This window comes from Psammomys obesus, unplaced genomic scaffold, assembly GCF_907164565.1.
Source record: "Psammomys obesus unplaced genomic scaffold, mPsaObe1.curated_primary_1811, whole genome shotgun sequence".
In the NCBI taxonomy this organism is placed as follows: Eukaryota; Metazoa; Chordata; class Mammalia; order Rodentia; family Muridae; genus Psammomys; species Psammomys obesus.
The window spans coordinates 6,487,084-6,508,482 of NW_026585626.1; the positions used below are offsets into that span (position 1 = coordinate 6,487,084).

At 47.7% G+C, this 21,399-nt stretch overlaps 1 long non-coding RNA gene across 1 annotated transcript in view; it reads left to right on the top strand.

Moving 5' to 3' along the window:
• LOC129682530 (uncharacterized) overlaps positions 1-21,248 on the top strand; it is a 79,200-nt gene extending 57,952 nt beyond the window's left edge. The window contains exons 2-3 of the long non-coding RNA XR_008720993.1: positions 15,583-15,650; positions 20,885-21,248. This is a non-coding gene — a long non-coding RNA (uncharacterized LOC129682530). The remainder of the gene's footprint in view (positions 1-15,582; positions 15,651-20,884) is intronic.
• Positions 21,249-21,399: the final 151 nt, after the last annotated feature.

Here is a 21,399-nt window from a genome sequence, read left to right on the forward strand (position 1 = left end):
CCACACCTCTTCACTCGAAAATGTTCACTGCACTGAGTCATTGGCGTGGTTCGAGGTCTCTGGCTCCTGTGACACTGTCAGTATTAGATCTTCACTGGGTCTCCTCCCGTCTATCCTGTTGTTGCCCCTCGTCAAGGAGACCATGCAGCTTTGGATCAGCAGGGCCAGCCCTTTCACGAGCCCCAACAGTTCATAAATGATGTAGATTGTGGGGTGGGCCAACTATAAGCCCTGGTTTGGGTATGTGCATGTAGGTGCCCAGATGGCATCTGGTCTCCTGGAGCTGAAGTTACAGGGGTTTGTGAACCATCTGATGTGAATGCTGGGAACTAGAAAAGGCTTATTTCAGGCTGGACTTTGTGAAGCAGACACACCTGTAATCCTGATGCTTTGAAAGCCGAGGCAGGACTCTCGTGAGTTGAGTGTGAGGCCAGATTGTTCTACAAAGTAAGCTCAAGGCCAGCCAAGGCTGCATAATGAAACCCAGACTTTAAAAAAACAGAAATCACAGCAACAAGAAAAAGGTTGTCTGAGCTTCCCAAGTCACTGTTGATAATACCGTAGCCTCCAGGAGTGCAGCCAGTTGTGGTGGATAATGTCTGTAATCCCAGACTTTAGGGGGCCGAGGCAGGGGGACTACATGGAGTTTGTGGCTGGTCTGGGCTACAGAGTGAGAATCTGTGTCAGAAAGTGTTTTGTTTGTTTGTTTGTAAGTACTGAGATTGTTGCTGACTTTTTGAGGACCCACCACCAAAGGTTCTTACACACAGGTACCACCAGGTTTCATGTGTTCTAGTTGGGCGACCCATCTCCAGTACCCCTGCGCTGGCGAAACTTCGCATCGTCTGCTGGCAGCTGAGTGCCATCTCCCTTAACACCAGCGTCAAGTCAGCAAGAAGCAATCTTCCCCAGCACGGCTTCCTGTCTCCGGCACTCTGAACAGAGTGAGGAGGGCCTACACCATGGAAAGAATTTACAGGGTCTGGGGGTGTAGAGCAATGGTAGAGTACTTGCCTTGCATTCTTGAGTCCCTGGGTTCGATACCCAGCACTTCAGGGAGGAAAGGAGAAGAGGGATGGAGAGAAGGGAGGATGAAAAGGGAGGGAGAGAGAGACAGAAAAAGAAAAGGGCAGGTATGACATTCCCAGCACTTGGGAAGCTGAGGCAGGAGGATCTCTGTCAGTTTGAGGCTAGCCTGGACTACATAGTGAATTTCAGGTAAGCCTAGGCAACAGGATGAGAAAAAAAGGAAAGAAAAACTCCTTTCTTACCAATCTCTGACCTTTTCTATTTATTTATTTATTTATTTATTTATTTATTTATTTATAAACCAAAGTTTTGCATTGTAACCCTATTGGCCTGGAACCCATAGTAAGCCTCCTGAGTGCTGGGATTACGAGAGTGAATTATCATACCTGGTACCTTCTTTAAAATTATTTTTACATTTATTTTTCCATCCATCCATCTGTCCATCCATCCATCCATCCATCCATCCATCCATCCATCCATCCTGTGTATTCGTATTTGGTGGCAGTAGAGGACTCAGGCATCACACACCTGCGGAGGTCAGAGGACACCATGGGAGTCTGTTCTCTCCTTTCATCGTGTGGGTTCTGGAGGTGGAAGCAGGCAGGCAGGTCATCAGGCTTGGCAGCAAGTGCCTTTCCCCACTGAACCGCCTCAGAGACCCAGTCTGACCTTTTGAAGGAAGTTCAGTATAAAAGAGGAGATGAGAAAACACCAGGGCACTTACAGTGAGTCAGAAGAGGGGAGGCTTCGCAGCTGGGCTCGTGAGCTGGGCCCTGGAACCACCAATGCTGAGAGTGAGACTCCGGGGAGCGGGAAGGTGCTGGGTAAGCCCGGCACGAGGCCTAAGGATGACCTGACATCCGAGTGACCTCCAATTCGGTCCCCACTGCTCTGAGTCTGCACCAGCACTTGCTGGCCACACGCAGGCTCCCGGGCCCTACCAGAGCTGCCGAGTGGACCGCTGCGTGTAGCGTGCGGCTGATGATGAGCAGTTCTCTGAGGAGATCCACATAGAACTTCCTGTTGCCTATACTCGTTCTAGTCTGTACTAGTCCGGTAGCAACCTGTACTAGTGCGGCGCTTAACTCGTGTGTCTGTATCTGTCTGTCTGTATAGTTAGGGTTCCTACTGCTGTCCGTGTAATGCCCACTGTGTGACACAGTCTTTGCCCCTCTTTCCTCAGTCAGCACTTGCCTCATGCTTATAGGCTCAAATGGATAGTCCCGTTCTACAGATGAAGCAACTGAGGCCCAGTCCTCTATCCAAGCTCAAAAGTGGTAGGGCTGACAAATCAAATCTTGGGAAGTCCCTTTATAAGCCTTCCATAGTGTTAGCTTTCAAGCCTGGGACAAATGGCTGGGGTGCCTGTTTAGCATATCAGAGCGGACTCTGGCTGCTAGGTTCTCCCTGCAGTCCCCCCAGTCCTGCCTGTTACAGGGCCCTCCTAGCTGGCATACCCCTGCCTCCTGCCCTGAGCTCTCCAGCTAAGGGGCTGGGTTGCTCTTCCCTATATAAGCCAACCATTTTGATTTCTTTGTACCCCTGGGCCTCCTGGCTGCTGCGCTTGGTCCCCCTGCTCTCTTTCCATCCCCCTCTCCCCAGAGTCTCGTCCACTCTGGACTTTCCCAGAGGTCTCCACCTCTAGCTATGGCTCCAGGATATCTACAGTAAGCTTTCTCTCCCACCATACCCAGGAGCAGTCATGTCCATTTCTCTGTTATCATTCATACGGTGCAGAAACCCTGGGACCAGTTATTTTCCTTTCTTTCTTTCTTTCTTTCTTTCTTTCTTTCTTTCTTTCTTTCTTTCATGTAGGGGATCTGAAAATGCTGGGTTGATTATATACTGAATTTCTGTTTAGGCCTTTGTTAATACCATTTTTAATGTATCTGAGTGTATTGCCCGCGTGTGTGTCTGTGTACCATACGTACAAGTGTCTGATGCCCGGGGAGGTCAGAAGAGGTCATTGAATGCCCTGGGAAAAGTTGAACCACTGTGTGGGTGCTGGCGACCAGACCTGGGTCCCCTGCAAGAGCAACACGTGTTCTTAATCGCTAAGTCTTCTCTTCAGCTAATGCCATTGTTTAGTTTTGATGTGCTCCGGAGGAGAACGAGGAAGCTAGGCAGTGGACTCCATCGCTTCTTGGGCAGAAAGGAAAGGAGCATTGGGGGCCAGACCTTTGGAGTAGAAGCCTCCGGTCCCCCAGCCTGGTTCCCAGAGAGACACTGCCACCCAGGCGCTGCGTCTGGCCTCTGTGACTCAAGGAAGATACCAAGGGTCTGAAATCAGAGATGACCCAACAAAAACACAAATTCCTCAAAAATGTGCTCTCCTCCTGGAGCGGTTTCCCTTTCCAAGTCTTTCAGTTCCCTGCCAGGGAGTCCAGGAAGTGTGCAGGCTGTGGTCAGCTGTGTCCCTCAGCCTGGTTTCCCTGCTGCTCATCTTTCCCTCAGCTCACTGTGGCTGAGAACAACAGCAAGCCTCCTTCCTTCCTGTTCCTGGTTCTGGCTGCGGCCAGTCTGTCCAGCTCTGAGCTCAAATCCTAATCTTGGACTCTGACGATCTGGGTTCTAATGCTACCGCCACCTCTTCCCTGCTGTGTGACCTGGGTAGTTCAGTTCATCTCTCTGAGCTTTGGATACTCACCTGTAAAATGAGGATAATCTTTTTTTTAATTAAATTTTTATTTTTTATATTAATTACAATTTATTCATTTTTTTTAATCCCAGCTGTAGCCCTCTCCTTTATTCCCTCCCAATCCCACCCTTCCTCCCTCATCTCCTCCCATGCCCCTCTCCAAATCCACTGATAGGAGAGGTCCTCCTCCCCTTCCATCTGACCCTAGTCTATCAGGTCTCATCAGGACTGGCTGCATTGTCCTCCTCTGTGTCCTGGAAAGGCTGCTGCCCCCTCAGGCGGAGGTAATCAAAGAGCAGGTTACTGAGTTCATGTCGGAGACAGTCCCTGTTCCCATTACTATGGAACCCACTTGGATACTGAGCTGCCATGGGCTACATCTGAGCAGGGGTTCTAGGTTATCTCCATGAATGGATCTTGGTTGGAGAATCAGTCTCATAAAAGAGCCCTGTGCCCAGATTTTTTGGTTCTGTTGCTCTTTTTGTGGAGTTCCTGTTCCCTCCAGGTCTTTCTATCTCCCCCTTCTTTCATAAGATTCCCTGCACTCTGCCCAAAGCTTGGTTATGAGTCTTAGCATCTGCTTTGTTACCCTGCAGGGTAGAGTCTTTCAGAGGCCCTCTGTGGTAGGCTTTTGTCCTGTTCCCTGTTTTCTTCCTCTTCCAATGTCCATCCAGTTTCCCTTTCTGACTGAGGATTGATCATCTTACCCAGGGTCCTCCTCCTTGCTTAGCTTCCTTAGGTGTACAGATTTTAGTATGTTTATCCTATATTATATGTCTAATATCCACTTATAAGTGAGTATATACTGTGTGTGTCTTTCTGCTTCTGGGATACCTCACTCAGGATGATCTTTTCTAGATCCCACAATTGCCTGCAAATTTCATGATTTCCTTGTTTTTATTGCTGCATAGTATTCCGTTGTACCACAGTTTCTGTATCCATTCCTCCATTGAGGGACATCTAGATTCAGAGACAGGCGGATCTCTGTGAGTTCAAGACCACTGGTCCACAGAGTGAGTACCAGGACAGCTAGGGCTACACAGAGAAACCCTGTCTCAAAAAACTAAAAATAACTCAATAAAAATAAAGTGAGGCTAACATAACAATACCTTTGAGCATTGAAAGTCTTCTAGGGCAGGGTGGTGGTGTCATACCCCTTTACTCCCAGCAGTCAGGGGGGCAGAGGCAAAAGGCGGATCCCTGTGAATTTGAGGCCAGCATGCTCTACAGAGTGAGCTCCAGGACAGCTAGGGAGCTGTCTGTCTCAAAAAAGAAAAACGAAGTTTTCTAGAGGCTGATTTTGCTGAGGAAGATCTAATCTGGGCTAAAATTGTATTCTGTTTAAATACGTTTTCTGTTTAAATGTATTCTTAGTCCCTTTTTTTTTTGTTTATTTGTTTTGGGTTTTTTGAGACAGGATTTCTCTGAGTATCTGTCCTGGAACTCACTCTGTGGACAAGACCGGCCTCAAAATCACAGCAATCTGCCTGCCTCTGCCTCCCTGACTGCTGGGATTAAAGGCCTGTGCTACTACAACCGGCTTCTCTTAATCACCTTGAAATATATGTTAAATACATTTGTGATAAATGAAATATATTTTTAAATATAGTATATACATGCACATATCTCCCTTGGTTCTGAGGATCCAATTTGGGTCCTTCTGTTTACAAAGGAAGCATGTCCCTGACCATCTCCCTAGACCAACAAGCGCATGCTCAAATAGGCATCCGTGCACATGTTCTTTTAGATAAGGTCTTTCTGTGTAGTGCTGGCTGACCTCCAGCTCACTATATAGACCAAGCTGGCATCAGACTCACAAGAGATCCACGCACCTGTGCCTCCTCATTGCTGGAACTAAAGACATGTGCCCCCATAAGCAACCTAAGATTTATTTTAGTGCACATGTAAAGAGGCCAGAGGAAGGTGTTGGCTCCCCTGGAACTGGAGGTGTAGAAGGTTGCTAGCCTCCATGTGGATGCTGGGAACTGAATTCCGACTCTCTGTGGGAGCAGCAGATGCTCTTGGCCACTGAGTCATCTCTCCAGCCTCTACTTTTCTGTTTTCCTGTCCTCTCCATCCCTCCTTCAAGTCTTACTCTGTAGTCTAGGCTAGAACATAGGATAATCCATTGTCACAGTTGTCACAGCCTTCTGAGTGACGGGACAGGAGGTGTGTGCCACCGCACCCAGGTTTTCTTCTCTTTTCGTTCCTTTCGGAGACAGGGTCTCCCTGTGTCCCTGGCTGGCCTCGAACTGCTGCAGGGCTGAGGATGACCTTGAACTGCTGATCTTTCTGACTTCATCTCCCAAGGGCCTGGCTGTAATCATGAGTCACTGCGCTTGGCTCCCTTCCCTTTTCATCCGTCCTAGCCCAACTCCAGGATTTTATGAATTCTCAATTATTCACGCGGTGGAGAGCTTTGGGGCGACTGCCAATGAGAGAATACATTAATAAATTAGGAAACTCCCGTTGCCCTCTGATGACCAGATTATTGTCATAGATGAAGAGGCTTGACTCGGCGGATGTTGATTTGAGAGTAATTATATCAGTCTGGGAAGGGGGCTGGCCCTCTGGCAATTTCCAATATGGAATGACTCGAGCATCCTCAAGAAGCAGGGTTTTTTTTGGGGGGTGGAGGGGGTGAGACAGGCTGTGTGTGTGTGTGTGTGTGTGTGTGTGTGTGTGTGTGTGTGTGTGTAGCCCTGGCTGTCCTAGAACTAGGTTTGTAGACCAGGCTGGCCCTTAACTCACAGGGACCCACTTGCCTCTGCCTCCCTAATGCTGGGATTAAAGGTGTGTGCCATGCCACTGCCTGGCAGGCTTGTTTGTTTTTGAGACAGGGCCACACTGTGTATCTCTGGCTGGGCTGGAACTCACTGTGTAGACCAGGCTGGCCTTAAACTCCCAGAGATCCATAAACTGATTGGATTTGTCTTTATTTTTTGACTCAGGGTCTCTTTGTAACCCATGTTGATTTCAAATTCAATACATAGCTGAAGATGCCCTGAATCTCTGGCTCTCCTGCTTCTTAATGCTTAAATGCTGGGTTCATAGACAGCCACCACCATGCCTAGTTGTGGAAGATACAAGAGGTACAAGAAAAGAGGGTTGAGTCCTACCTGAGGGGAGCCCTATTGCTCTCAGTTCTGTTTCAGAGTCAGTTGGAGATAATGTCTGGCCTGGTGGCACTCATCTATAAACCTACCATATGGAAGGATGAGGCAGGAATTCAAGACTGGCCTGCGGTGACACCATCATACACACACACACACACACACGCACACGCACACGCAGGCGCACACAGCATGGTCTCGCATCCCTATGCTCTCAGCCCTCTGTGATCCCAGTGTTCAGGCAGATGGCGGCAAGAGGATCAGCAGGTCAAGGTCATCCTCTCCTACACAATGAGTTCAAGGCCAGTCTGAATCATACAAGACCCTGTACCAAAAAGCAAAAAAGAAAAAGACAGGAAAAATAATCATGCTGGGACTAGGGACATGGCTCATTGGGAAAGAGTTCTCCATGTGCAGGCATAAGGACCTGAGTCTGAGTATATAGCACTCCATAAAAGCTGGGCAGGGCTGTGCCTGGCCTGTTGACTCCAGAATTGAGGGGCAGAGACCAAGTCTGTGGGGTGCTCCCTGGCCAGTGATCCTAGCCAAAATGGTGAGCTTCAGATTCACTGAGAGGCCCTGTCACAAGGGAATAAAGCAGAAAGGAGGAAAGCACCAAGGAAGGCGTTTTTCATCCTTCCCTGGGCTCCACGCACACACGCATGGATACAAATACTGATCCCCACATGTGCATGCATAAGCGTGACCCCTCCACACATACCTCACAAACACATACCAACTTTAATAAATAAAGTAAGCCAGGTCGTGGTGGCGCACACCTTTGATCTCAGCTCTTGGGGAGGCACATCTCTGTGAGCTTGAGGCCAGCCTGGTCTACATAGTGAGTTCTACGACAGCCAGGGCTACATAGTGATTCCATGTTTCAAAAAACCAAATACAACAACAACAAACAAACAAAACCAAAGAAACAGAAAATAAATAAATAAATAAATAGATAGATAGATAGATAGATAGATAGATAGATAGATAGATAGATAGATAAAGATTATTTTTATACATTTATGTATTTGTAAAAATAAAAGGTAAAGGGCCAGGGCTTCAGCTCAGTGATTGGATGCTTACCCAAGCATGTAAGAGGCCAAGTATTGCAAGCCAGTCATTAGTTCATTCATTCATTCATTCATTCAGTCAGTTTGATTCACTGTCTCAGTGAGGAACAGAATTCTGCCCTTTTTTCTTCCTGCAGACAGCCCCACTGTGTAGGAGAGCCGCCCTTGATTGCAGCATTTTCTGCTCAGCCACCATCATGAAGTGACGTGGCAGACATAGAATTAGCTGAGGGTACTATAAACTGGACCTTCTACACTTATTTTCCCTCATCTTCTTAACATCCCTCCCCACCAGGCCGTGTAGATGACCCTCCTGTATAGACAAGAACACTAAGGCGTTAGTGCTGGGGCCGTTGTGCCCTGGTGGAGTCCCTAGCTCAGAGTCTACCGTGGTCACATCCTGGGAAGTCAGTGTGGAGGACTCTTCCCAGAAACTTAAATCAGGATAGCTCACTTGTGAATCGGTACATAATGGGTCAGGACAGAGATATGCAACTGATTGAGAGAGACACAAAAGCTGTGAGGCAGAGCAAGCCTCGACCTTTACCCTTTGACCTCTGTTAGCATATCTAAAAGAAGAATGTGTCCTGGGGGTGGGCCTGTGAAGGGCAAGTTAGTCCAACCAAATACTTTGAGATCTATGGGAGGGAGGGGTCCTGGCCCCTGCGACTCAGGCAGCCTTGTGGTCTGACAAAAACTTTCCCTCTGACCTCCTTGGCTATGTTTCCTTTGGTGGCCTCTCTTTCTCTGCCTCTTATAGATGTAGATGCCCGCTGCTGTCCAGTTCACTCTCCCACATTCCTTACCTGGTAGCGTCTACCTTGGGCTCAGTTTCTTCTACCCAGGATTTCCCAGAGGGCCTGACTCAGTAGTAACCAGAGAGAAATGTGTTCGTACAGGGTTGAATTCATCTCACAGTCCTGCTCAGCTCTTAGAGATTTTTCTAGCCTCGTGCCTGGCCGGATGGCTTTGTTGGTAACAGCACTTGACCGTATATTCTGTTGTTTTAAAAATGATGCACCACAACAGATATTATATGAAAGAGGTTTATTGGGTGGAGGGGGTGTGGAGAGAGGGAGACATGGTGGTGGAAGGGGGCGCCCAGATGGAGAAAGAGGAGAGGCAGAAAGTGGGCAAGAGAGTGCAAGAGAGGGAGAGAGTGGCACACCGGCCACTAAGTACCTGGCCCAGATGATGTAATTCGATACAGGTACTGACATAGGACATCGTCAGGACCCCAAAGGCAGGCCAGTTGATTGCCTGTACAACATAATACATTTAGTGAGGCAAGGTCACCCCTTTTTTTCACACGCAACATGTACTGACCCCCACCCCCACATATACAACACGCACACATACAAACACACGTGTACACACACGTACAGACGCCTGTGCGCACCCACTTACACAGATAAGATTTGAAAGAGAAGTTTCCTGTGAGTTGTTTTAAAACAGTGTTCTGTTTCAAGCCAGCCTTGAACCATCCATTCTGCTTTAGCCCCCAAATAATTGGGAGCATAGCCCAGGGTGCCATGCCCACACTTGGAATTTTTCAAGACCTTATTTACAAGAACTTCTTAATGGCTTCCTACTTACATGTCCTCAGACCGTAAATGCTTAGAACTCAGTTTCTGGTTTTGATTTAAACCCTTTAACTAGTTCGAAATGTACAATAAATTACTGTTAACCCTTACCTTCCTGTGCTGCAGCATAGAATACGAAACCATGTGGCGATAGCGTCTTGTAATTCCTATGTGATGTTTATGTATTTTGAGACAGGGACTTACTACTAGATAGCCCTGACTGACCTGAAACTGCCTACGTACACCAGGCTGGCCTTCAACTCACAAAGCTGCGTGCTTCTGCCTGCTGAGGGCTGGGACTACGGGCATGCGGCCCCTCACCTGGCCCAATGTGTGTCAGTTTTTTTGTTTTGTTTTGTTTTTTAAAGCATCAGCTTGTGTATAATAAATGTCTGTAATCTCAGTTCTTGGGAGGTGGAGGCAGGAAGGACCAGCGTTTGAGGCCAGAGTGGGTTACATGGGACACTGTCTCAAAAGTCAGAGTGTACTGGTCTGCTCTTAAGCTGAGCACGATGGAATTCCTGGAACCTTGGCTTGGGAGGCTGATGGAGAGGATTGTTGCCTGGACATCCTATACAGTCAAGGGCAACCTGGGCTGCACAACCTGAAAACGAAAGTGTTCTGTTGCTTTTGGGTTGTTGAGATTCTAGATGGTCCTGCCTTCCTATCTCGCCCAGCGCCCTGGCCTCTCACAGTACCATCACGTTGGGGTTTGCCATCCCAGGTGGACAGAGCACGGGCTGGTTGCCTAGTGGGATTTGGGTCACTTGCCAGCTCTACCTTTTGTGCTCTGTGTATGTTTCTGTGACCTTTGTTAGAAACGGTGGTGCCTGCCCTCCGGGCAGCTGCAAAGGGCAAGGCTGAGAATGGGGCCCTGTAGTTTAGGCTCTTGGCAGAGGCAGAGTCCTCCCTCACTGGTCAGTCTGCCGTGGCCTCTACTTCACCTCACCCCTTCCTTCACATTTCAGCAGGGAACTGAGGTTCCTCGCAGGTGACGTTCAAGCTGGCCTTGAAGGGTACAAGGCACTTCTGGATGGAGATGGGTGAGGGGAAGGGTTTTAAGCAGGCAGAAATCTATGAGCTAAGCAAAATGTCAGTGCCGGGCACATTCAGTGGGGAAGAGAATACAAGGCTGGAGAAAGAATTTGGGGTCAGATCACTGCACCAAAGCGGCCTTTGCCTCCCCCCCACCTCCACTTTTCTTTTCTTTTCTTTCTTTTTTTTTTTTTTGGTCTAATGGCCTCCTTGCCATGTTTCAAGCTAGAGCTCCGTGGTTCTGAAACGTTGGGAGGTCTGGACTTAATCCTGTGGTGGTAAGGGTTTTGAGGTTTTTAAGAACGGAAGAATGCACGTGCATTCCTGAAGGCTTTGAAAGACCGCTCCGGGAGCCGTGGGACACACAGGTTAGAGATGGAGACAGGGCGGCCACTGCGCCAGTCCAAGTGTTGGCTAGGAGCGCCCCAGCCGCAAGTGGAAGGACCAGATTCCAGAAGCGGTGGAGGCAGGACTTGCTTGCAGATGGTTGTCGAGACTGGGACAGGAGGAGTTGAGAAGGAACGACGTGGACACTTAGAGCTTGGGGGTCACTCAGCAGATCCAAGTTAATGGGTGCACGAAGCCAGAGAGATACTCTGGGGTAGTGGCCCCAGAGTATCTAGCCCCAGAGTATCTAGGATACATAGATCCTGCTGGGGATGGAGGTTGGGAGTTTAGGATGGAGGCTGGAGCTGGAGCAACATGGAAGCTGACTCAGGGCAACTCTTTAAGGTGTATGGGTGCCGGGAGCGTGGGGGTGGGAGAGGAGCCAGGATCGGAAGTTCCGGGTCACCCTACATAATTCAGATCTCCACCAACCTGGGCTCAATGAAACTCTCTCTCCGGGCTGGGGGCGGGGCGGGGAAGAATGTGTTGCTGAAGGCGTTTCTGGGGCTCTTCAGCCAGTCTCAGCAGTGGCAGCTGCATATCAGGGCACAGTGGAGCTGACCTTCCTCTTATCTGCCCGGGAGCCCACATGCTTCTGCTGGCCCTGGGCTCGCTCCCCGGGTCCTTCTCCTTGCTGTGTGCTCAGCCTTCTTCTGCTGAAGGGGAGCTCATAAAATCAGGGATACTCCAGCCTGGCCACCAAAGTGAGTTCCAGGACAGCGAGGGCCACACAGAGAAACCCTGTCTCTAAAGCCAAAACAAAAACAGTGGGGATGCTGACCTACCCCCATTATTCTTCAGAGATGGGCACAGGGGCTCAGCCCATGAGCACAGAGCTCAAAGGGCCAAGCAGAATAGACAGCAGTGTGACCTCAGCTGCTTGCTGTGCCTGGGGCGTGAAGTCACTCTTCGGAAGGGAAGGGTACTTCTCATCTTTAGGTGTGGGTAGAATTTGCTCTGGATTCTGAGTTTAGACTCGCTTCATCCCTCATTCTGTCTGCCCGCCCATCAGCCCATCCATCCTGTAGTCTACTTAAAATTCTACTTGATTACTTTTCTTGATTTGCGTGCGCACACATATTTGCGTGTCTTGGCACCCATGTGGACGTCAGAAGACAGCTGGTGACGTCAGAGAGCTTCCTTCTCTGTCATGTGGGTCCCGGGCTCTTCAGCCTTGGTGGCAGGTGCCTTCACCCAGTAAACCATCTTGTCACCTCTAAAATTGTATTTATTCTGACTGTACGTGTGGGGATGGGGGGTGCGTTTGCCATGGCCCCTGTGGGGAGGGTAGAGGACGGCCTTGTGCGTCGGATTCTCTCCTTCCGTCTTTCCATGGCTTCTGGGGCTCAGCTCAGGCTGTCAGGTTTTCTGCAGCACTAGCTCTTGGCGGCCATCTCCTGGCTTCATTTCACTTTTTGCTGGTTTCCGGGGCTTCAGCACCCGGGTTGTTTTATTTACCTCCCTGACATAGGGGTTCTACTCTAGTTTGTAGATGAGGGGCCAGATCGCTTCCTCCAGGTCGCACTTGAGTAAGTAAATGGCAGAGCAGAGCCCGACCCAAGCTAGCATCCCCGTGCTGCCAATGACTCATGTTACGCCATTATAGAAAGTGGCCATCGACTCACCATCCAGATGGAAGCACTTATTTTTGCTTCTTTCTCTCTCTGCATTTGTGTGTATGTGTACGCATGAGCGTATGAGTGTGTGTGTGTCTGTGTACAGGTGTGCGTATGGATGCACTTTCTTCAGGGCCAAAGGAGAATATTACTTATTCTTTCTTTCTCTTTTCATTTGTGTGAAGACAAGTTCTGGCATTAAACTTGGAGCTTGTGGTCCTTTGGCTGGTCTGGCTGTGAGTCCCAGCAATCCTCCTGTTTCTGCAGACTTGAACTTTCTTTAGATAGGATCTTCCTGTGTGTCCCAGGTTGCCCCAGAACTCTCTGTGTAGCCAAGGATGACCTTAACCACTGATCTTCCTGGCTCCATCTCCCCAGTGCGGGGGCTACCTGTGGGCACCAGCCCACCCGGCTCTGCAGATTTTCCTGTTCTGTTCGCTTCACATGAATGGAATCCAATGGCATGCAGACCTTTTTGGCTCTGTCCTCTGTCCTTAAGATAATGTTTTCAGAGTCTACACAGGTTGGAGCAGGCATTGGTGCTGTATTTCTGAATTGTAGGTTTGTGGTCCTTTGTTGGCCATATTGGGGATTTGACAAGGGATCCTGGCTATGCCAGGCTAGCATCCCACTAAGCTAAACACACAGGCACCTCCCCTACCTTTTTTTTTTTAACCTTTAATTTTGAGATGGCTTCTATGTTTTTTCTTTTGTTTTCAATTTAATTAACTTCATTATGACAACAAAAACAGCCAGGTGTGGTGGCATGCACCTTTGATCCCAGCACTGTGGAGGCAGAGGCAGGCAGATCTCTGTGAGTGGGAGGCCAGCCTGGTCTAGGTAACAAGTTCCCAGACAGCCAGGGCTAAGCAGAGACAGAGAGCCCTGTCTGAAAAAAAATAAACTTGGACATAAAACGCCACACGCTAAAATTAACTATACCCAAAGTTTACATGTGTCAGTCAACTTCTACATAGTTAGAACAGCCATTCTGAAGCAGCAGAGCTTTGCCGTGGATTGCACACATTCACTGTCAAAAAACATTTCATTTGTGCATTTTATGTATTTGATACACATATCACCCAAAATAAGAAATCCATATCAGAACTAGAAAAACGATCATTTCTCACAACTTGTGTCTGTCATCAGCATTCAGTTTTAGGGGGGAAAAAAAAAAAAGGTTGCAGTCCATCAAAATAGGGCAGTGGATAAAGGTACCCGCCACTAAGCCTAAGGACCTGAGTTCTAATCCCCAGAAACCATAGCGGAAGGAGAGAAGTGACGCCTCCAAAGCTGTCCTGTGATGTCAGCACCCATGCTGCATGCGTACTGCTTTCCCCCCATACAGACAATAGTGAGTGCAGTGTTTTCTGAAGATTGAAATAACAAAGTGGTGGCTGAACATGATGGCACATGCCTGTAATCCCAGCGGGGGGACTGAGGCAGGAGGACTGGAAGTTAGAACCCAGCCTGGGCTGTATAGTCGAGGTCTCAGAAGCAGGGAAGGGGGAGGGGAGACATGAGCTGAGTGGACTAGATGGCTCTGTGATAGGCTCTGTGATAAAGGGCCCTGCTACCAAGCCTGAAGATCTGAGTGAGTTTGAGCCCCAGGACCCACATGGCGGAAGGAAAGAACTGACTTCCACAAGCTGTCCTCAGCCCTCCACTGGCACATGCGCACTCACATACATATACGTAAACACACACACACACACAATATATATATATATTTATATTTATTTATTTATTTTAATGAGCTGGGTGTGATGGTGCATACCTTTAATCCCAGTGCTCTTGAGGCAGAGGCAGGCGGTTTTCAGGAAAGGTAATTTATTAAGGAGAAAACCACCAAAGTGTATGTATCTTAATCCACCTAGGACAATGTTCTTTTCTTCAAGATAAACCTGAGCTGGAGGTGGTGGAATGCTTGTGGTGCAGAGCAGGAATACTCCGAGCCCAGGAGAAGTTTGGATGACTTAGAGAGATGTCTCAGCGCGCGCGCGCACACACACACACACACACACACACACACACACACATAGCTGGTGATGGTGGCACTTGGGTGTTAGAGTTATCAGGAGTTTAGGGTCATCCTTGGTTGTGTGGAGTTTGAGGTACACATAAGACTTTTTCAAGCACAAAAAGGTAGAGGAACTCTGCTCCTCTGCATTGTTCATGGCCCAGAAATAGCTTAGGTTTGATGGGGTCTCAGTAGCTCTTGCAGGATGAGGCTGAGAATGAAGAGTGCACACTTCCTGAATGAGTTGCTTGTGGAAACTAGTGAATTTTGGAGGAAGGTGAGAAACTGATTGATTAATTCATTAATTCATTAGAGACAGGGTCTCACTGTGCAGTCCTGGCTGGCTTTGCTTTGTAGACTAAGCTGGCCTTGGACTCAGAGACTTACGTTTTTCCTCCTAATCGCTGGGGTCAAAGGTACAAGCCACCACACCCTTCACTTTTAAGTTTTACTTGTTTTATTTTTGTTTTTTTTAGACAGGGTTTCTCTTGTGTAGCCTTAGCATTTCTGGAATCGCTTTGACCAGGCTGGCCTCGAACTCACAGAGATCTGCCTGCCTCTGCCTCCCTGAGTGCTGGGATTTTTTTCTCTGCATAGAGATGTGTGTGGGTCCATAGTTTTTACAGCATAGGTGTGAAGGTCAGAGAAGATCAACTTGTAGGGTTCTCTCCTCCATTTTGGTCCCAGGGGTTGAACTCAGGTCATCCGGCTTGGCAGCAAGTGCTTTTACTCACTGAGCCATTTTGACATTCCTGGATCCTCCCCCTCCCCCATTGTCAACAACACTATTCTTGTGACCCACTAATAACTAATTTTAAATTGAACAAAAAAATCCACAAAACGTGTGATATAAGGAAACTTTTAAGTTAGAGCGTGTAAATGGTGGCTGACTGGAACCAGCCCGTCCACGTGGGGAATTGCCGGAGCACCCGTCTTCAGGCTCTTCTGACAGGCTAGCCAATTTTGAACTACTCCCATCCCCACACAACAAGTTCCAGATCTTTGAGGGCAAAGAGGATTTATTTATAGGAAACAACGAGAATAACTTTGAACAGCTATTAACTTGCCGACCCTGATCTTTCATCCTGCAGCCCTGAGAGCTTCTGGGAGCTGTGGACCAGTGAGACCTTCAGAAGGAGACCAGGCAAGGATGGCAGTGGTGAGCGATAAGGCCCTAGGTGGGCTAGAGTGTTGTGGACCAGATAACATTGAATAGGGCAGCTGGGCCTCTCAAAAGAGAACTTGAAAAGCTAGGCTGGCTGACTTATAAACCGACCTGATAAGCAGGTCCTTGGACTGGGATGAAAGAGGTGTCACTGAGAGATTAATCTGATGGCCTTGGGCCACGGGGTTGAGCATCTCTCCAGGAGCAGTGTGGAGATGGGGTGCTTCAGAAAGTTTTGCAATAGCAATGGGGGCCTAGGCTTTCAACTTGGATCAAACCCCCCCCCCCACATTGAAACCCATCTGCCAGGCTAGAGACATGGCTCAGAGGTTAAGAACACTCACTGTTCTTCCAAAGGTTCAACTCCTAGCAACCACATGGTAGCTCATACCATCTATAGTTAGATCTGGTGTGCAGGCAGAATGTTGTATAAATAATAAATAAATCTTTAAAAAAAGAAAAGAAAAATTAAAAAAAATGTTTAAGAAAAGGAAAAGGAGCGGGATACAGCTGGGACACAGAGTTAACAAAATGTAACTAAAAAGAAAAATAAAATTAAAAAAAAATGAAAAAAAAAAAAAGAAAAGGAAAAGAAACCCCTCTGCCATTTGAATGACTTGTAGCTTCCTTGGAGTTTGTCTTTCTTTAGCCCTAAGAATTCAAAGCCTTAGGGCTGGAAAGACGGCTCAGGGGTTAAGAGCGCTGTTTGTTCTTCCACTGGACCCGGGTTGAATTCCCAGCACCCACATGGCAGCTCACAACTGTCTGTGAGCAGTCCAGGTGGTCTGACATCTGAACACCAATGCACATAAAATTAAACAAATTATTTACAAAAAAAAAAAAAAGAATTCAAAGCCTTTAGGAGATGGCTCAGTGGGTAAGCTGCCACCAAGCCAGAGAGCCTGAGTTCAAACCCTGGGACCCACAATAGTGGGAGGACAAATTCCTGTAAGTTTTTCTCTCATCTTTACAAAAACACAGTGATATGTGTGCCTCTCTCATAAATAAATATATACTAAAAAACATGTTTAAGCTGGGCATGGTGGCACACACTTGTGGTCCCAGCACTAGGGAGGCAGAGTCAGGCAGATCGCTGTGAGTTCCAGGCCAGCCTGGTCTAGAAAGAGAATCTAGGACAGCCAGGGCTACACAGAGAAACCCTGTCTCGAAAAAAATAATAATTAAACGAAATAAAAAAGAAATTTATTTTACTTATTTTTCTGTTAGAAGCCATGATTTATGCATTATCCAGGGCTATACCATGGACCAGAATCTAAAAATGTATACTTTTCTGAGACAGAATGTGAAGACTTGGAGCAAATACGAGGTTTACACAGGACACGATCAGACCGTGGGGTCGAGTTCCTAATGTCATTCCCTTTTCTCTGCTGTGATGGAATTTATTTGGTGGTAGATTTTGAGAAATCTGTGGAGTCTGGCATGATGCATGTTAATAATCTCAGCACTTAGATGGAAGCAGAAGGATCAGGATGCCACTGAGCTGCATGGGGTCTTGTTTCAAAACAAACAAATAAACAAATAAAACGAAAGGAGTGGATGGACAGGAAAAGTAGGATCTAAGAGATCCAAGGGAGTGCTGTGTGTTCCCAGTAGGCAGTGACCGAATCAGCAAATCAGAGCAAGGGAGAAATCCAGAATGGGACCAGGCCCTAAAGTGTGAGGAAAGTGAGCGAGCGGCACGGTAATGACCTACACCATCAATCCCAGCAGAGGCAGGCAAATCTCTGTGAGTGTCAGGCCAGCTTGGTCTACATAGGGTTAGTTCCAGGACAGCCAAGGCTCCACAGTGAGACCCCGTGTCTCAAATGGATGGATGGATGGATGGATGGATGGATGGATGGATGGATGGATAGATAGATAGAAAATAAAAAATAAATAAACCCAGAAATATAGTAACAGAATTTCATGCTAGCTCCAGTTTAAAAATAAAAAGAAAAATAATAAGTCAACATCTAGTTTAGTATATAATGTTCTTTTTATTCACTTATCAATTTTTTTACTTGCGGGGAGGGGGTCATTTGCTTTGCTTTTGAGACAACTTTGTCTCAAGATGTAGACCAAACTGGCCTTGAACTCCAGAATGTTTGCCTGCCTCTTCAATATTGGAATTGTAGGCTTAAAATTACATTAATTAATTAGTTAGATTCTCTGCGTGTGTGTGTGTGTCATGAGAGAGAGAGAGAGAAAGAGAGAGAGAGAGGGTGTATAGGTGTGCCGTGATATGAGTGTGGAGGTCAGAGGATAACTTAGGAGATTTGGTTCTCTCGTTCTGCTCTATGGGTCCGGGAGGGAACTCGGGTCCTCGGGCTTGGTAGTACATGTCCTTACTGCTGAGCATCTCAGCATCTCCAGTGGCTGTGGCTGGACCTTATCCAGGGCTTGCATCCATGCCCTTAAGGGTACTTTTCTTTCCATATACTGTCCTTGCGTCTCCTTCCTCTTGTGCTGGGGTTTGAACTTGGGATCTCTAACATGCCAGGCAGATGTTCTACCAAGGAGTTATACCAGCCCTTAGGTATTTTTTACTTTTGAGTCAGGGTCTCCTATATCCCAAACTCACTTATTAGAGGGTGACCTTGACTTTCTTTCCTTTTTTATATTGATTGATTGATTGCTTACAATTTATTCTCTTTGTATTCCGGCGGTAGCCCCCTCCCTCTTCCCCTCCCAGTCCCTTGACTTTCTAATTCCCCTGCTCTCCTCCTGGTGTGGAGACTTGAACTATTAAGCTCAATTGACACAGTACTAGGGACTCTCAGTGGGGCTTCCTACACTTCAGACAGGCACTGCACCAGCTGAGCTGCACGCACAGCCTGAAACACGATCTTGCAGAGTCGCCCGGGCAGGCTTGGAACTTGCAATATTTCTGCCCTCGCCTACCTCCCAGCTGGATTTTAGGCATGCACCGTGATGTCTAGCTTCTCTTTGGGTTTCGGAATTAATGTTACATTGGAATTAGTTGGTAGCCTGTCGGTGGTGGTGCACACCTTTAATCTCAGGCAGAGGGAGGCAGATCTCTGAGTTCATGGCCAGCTTGGTCTACACAGTGAGTTCCAGGACAGCCAGGGCTACACAGAGAAACCCTATCTTGAAAATCCGAGAGGGGACTGTTGGGGGAGGGTGAGTATGGGAAGACAAAGCAGGAAGTAAAATGCTTGCTCTACAAGCATATGATGGGATGAGGGGTAGAAACAGGAGCATGTCTGGAAGCTAGCCCAGGGTATATAAACAGACCTTGTCTTACCAGAGTAGAGGGTGAGAACCTCTAATATGACTTCTACATATGTATATACACACATACACATCTCACATCACACACACACACAAAGATACAAGAAAAGGGAGGCGGGGGACGAGAAGAAGAAAGGAGCTAAGGCAGGTCACCCAGGGCATGCCTGGGATGCCTCCCTGAAGTGGGGTCATGGCCCCAGGCTTTACCCATGGAGTGCCTCTGGGTGCACTGTCTCAGATAGGGAGTTGCTGGACCTGGTGTGATCTCCTTTTCTGGCGTATCTCCAGTTCTTAACAGTCTCTATACACCTGAGATCTATTGATCTATTGAAGTCATAGTTCTGAAGAGAGAGCCTGGCTTTAGCTTAGCACTTACTTTTTTTTTTTTTTTCATTTTGTAGTGGCTTCTGAGTTACGAGCAGAGGTCGAGTGGTTGAATGTTAGACTTAAAATTTTTTTTTTTTTTTTAAACAGAGTTTCTCTGTGTATCTCCAGCTGTCCTGGGACTCACTCTATAGATCAGGGTGGCCCCAAACTCAGAGATCTGCCTCCCTAGTGCTGGGATTAAAGGCGTGCACTAACAAAGAATCTAATTTCTTTTGCGAGTGTGTAGGTGTGCACGCATGCGCACTTGGGCAGCAGAAGAAACTGCAGCAATTGTTCTTCTTCTTGTACACCATAGGTCTTGTGTTGTTATAGACAAAAATGAGACTCAAACTCAGCTCATCAGGGTTGGTGGCGAGTACTTTTAAGGGATGAGTGAATTGGATGACTCTCAAATGACCTTGGGGGTGGGGGGTGGGGCGGAAACCTAAGGCCTGTGAGATGACTCAGGAGGGAAAGTGTGTTCTGGGAAAGCTTGATGGCCTGAGTTTGACTGCTGGATCCCACTTTAAAGTGGAGGGAGAAAACAGACCCCCCAAAGGCTCTGCATGCACACTGCACATCATGGCATGAGTGCATCCTGTGTCCCCCCGAGTCCCGCATACACGTTCAATAATAACTAATTCATTAAAAAAATCTGTCAAGATGGGCCAGGAGTGGCAGTGAACATCTTTAATCCCAGCACTCGGGAGGCAGAGGCAGGTGGATCTCCGAGTTCTGGAACAGTTTGATCTATAGAGTGAGTTCAGGACAGCCAGGGTACACAGAGAGACCCTGTCTCACAAAAACAAAAATAAAAAAAAGTCTTTATTTGTTAGGTGTGTAGTCGTGTATATACTTATGTGAGTATTTGTGCCCGTGGAGCCTAGAAATTGAGGACTTCGTCTTCCTTCATGGCCCTTTGTTTTATTTTTTGAGACAGGGTCTTTCGCTGACGTTGGAGTTTATGGATAGAGCAGATTGGCTGGCCAGCAAGCTCCTGGAAGCCTCTTATCTCTGCCTCCCCAGGGCTGGGACTATAGTCACGTACTATAGCGTCTGCCCTTTTACATGTGTGCCAGTGATCCAAACTCATCTTCTTGTGCGTTTTACTACCAGACAAAGCTCTCCTCCACCCTGTAAACATCCCTCCCCAGCTGCCTCACTCTCTTTCTCTCTTTTTGCATATATTCCAGACTGGTCTCAAACTCTTATATAGAAAACAACCTTGAAAACCTTGAACTTAAAAAAAAAAATTAAAAATTATTTTTGTGTGTGTGTGCATGAATGCAGGTGTTAGATCCCCAAGAAGCTGGAGTTACAGGTGGTTGGGATCCCTCTGATATGGGTCCTGGGACTTGAACTCAGGGTCCTCTGAATGAGCACTGCTTGCTCTTAACCACTGAACCATCTCTCTAGCCTTTCCTTGAGCTTCTTTCTTTTTAAAGATTTTTATTTCGAGACAGGGTCTCACTGTGTAGCTATGGATGGACTGGAGCCCAGTAGGTAGACCAGGCTGGCCTCAAGCTCACAGAGATCGTTGGATCTGCCTCTGGCTCCTGAGCACTGGGGTTAAAGGCGTGCAGTACCGGCTTGTCTTTATCTGTGTGCAGGGTTGTGTGTCTGCACGTGGATATGTGCAGGTGCCTGTGGAGGCCAGAAGCATCAGAGTTCCTGGAGCTGCAGTTATAGACGGTTACAAGCTGCTTGAACTTGGATCCTCCAGGAGAACAGCGCGTGCTCTTTGCTGAAGAGCCACCTCTCCGGACCCACAGCCTTGAATTTCTGAACTTCCTGCCTCTACTGCCAGGTGCTAGGATCCTATGGTGTGCCATCACATGTGGGTTTCTGTAGTGCTGGGGGTCTGTCTCGGCTCTCTTCATGCTAGGCAAGCACTCTATCAACTCAACTACACAGCCTTGAATGCCACTTCCTCCTGAGTGCTGGGATTAAAGCCGCGCACTACCATGCACAACCAAAAACAAGTAAAAGTTAATAAAATAGAATTAGTTGAGATGTCGCCTCTCTTTTGCCATTCTCTGAGTGGGTGATGACACCTTTGTTGAATGTTTGTAAAACTTGGCCTGCTTGCCGCTGAAGGCTAGCCCGGTACGAAGATGCCAGGTAT